Raw genomic sequence first — 1,156 nt, forward strand, 5'->3', positions numbered from 1 at the left:
GGCGCGCTGCTGAGGGGAGCGCGGCGGTGGACGGCGGCGACCGCGCCAGCAAGCCCCGGCGTCTTTGCGCGCCGGCGGAGGGTCTGCGCGCGGCGTAACGCCAGCTTCCCCGTCCGGCGGTTCGGACGGCGGCGACCGCGCCAGCAAGCCCCGGCGTCTTTGCGCGCCGGCGGAGGGTCCGCGCGCGGCGTAACGCCATCTCCCCGTCCGCCTCGAAGCTCGCGTCGGAAACGAAAAACAATGTACAACTCTTAGCGGTGGATCACTCGGCTCGTGCGTCGATGAAGGACGCAGCTAGCTGCGAGAACTAATGTGAATTGCAGGACACATTGATCATCGACACTTCGAACGCACTTTGCGGCCCCGGGTCCGTCCCGGGGCCACGCCTGTCTGAGCGTCGCTCGAATATCAATCGGGAGCGAAGGGAATCCCGGGCTCCGTCGGCGCGACTTCCGTGCAACGTTCGCGCGGCTGCCGCCTTCGTCCCGGGCCCCTTCACCAGCTCCCGCGGTTGGGGGTTCGCAGGACGCGCCCCTCGGGCGTGACCTTCGTCCCCTTAAGTGCAGACCCGCGACGTCCGCTTCCCCGTCGACCCTCCCGCATCGGGTCCGGGCGCGGCTGCCGGTGGAGTTGGCGACCATCGCGCTGCCCGCGTCCCGTGTTCCCACCGCGGTCGGTCGGCGCGGCGGCGCCGCGGAAAGATCCAGCGAGCCCGGCCCCGCACCCGCCTCGGCGGAGGGGCCGGCCGCGCCTACTACCCCCTCATTTCCGACCTCAGATCAGACGAGACGACCCGCTGAATTTAAGCATATTACTAAGCGGAGGAAAAGAAACTAACCAGGATTCCCTCAGTAGCGGCGAGCGAAGAGGGAAGAGCCCAGCGCTGAATCCCCGCCCGGCCTCGGGCGCGGGAAATGTAGCGTACAGAAGGTCGTTGCGCCCGACGCCGCCCGGAGGGGGCCCGAGTCCTTCTGATGGAGGCTCTGCCCAGGGACGGTGTGAGGCCGGTAGCGGCCCCCGGCGCGCCGGGGCGCGGCCTTCTCGGAGTCGGGTTGTTTGTGAATGCAGCCCAAAGCGGGTGGTAAACTCCATCTAAGGCTAAATACTGGCACGAGACCGATAGAGGACAAGTACCTTAAGGGAAAGTTGAAAAGAA

General features: G+C 67.3%; 1 non-coding gene across 1 annotated transcript; it reads left to right on the plus strand.

The window, feature by feature from the left end:
* Positions 1-246: 246 nt before the first annotated feature.
* On the plus strand, positions 247-400 carry LOC133149673 (5.8S ribosomal RNA). Its single transcript, XR_009713572.1, has one exon. It is a non-coding gene; the product is annotated as a 5.8S ribosomal RNA (ribosomal RNA).
* Positions 401-1,156: the final 756 nt, after the last annotated feature.

This window comes from Syngnathus typhle, unplaced genomic scaffold (genome assembly GCF_033458585.1).
Source record: "Syngnathus typhle isolate RoL2023-S1 ecotype Sweden unplaced genomic scaffold, RoL_Styp_1.0 HiC_scaffold_425, whole genome shotgun sequence".
NCBI classification, from domain to species: domain Eukaryota; kingdom Metazoa; phylum Chordata; class Actinopteri; order Syngnathiformes; family Syngnathidae; genus Syngnathus; species Syngnathus typhle.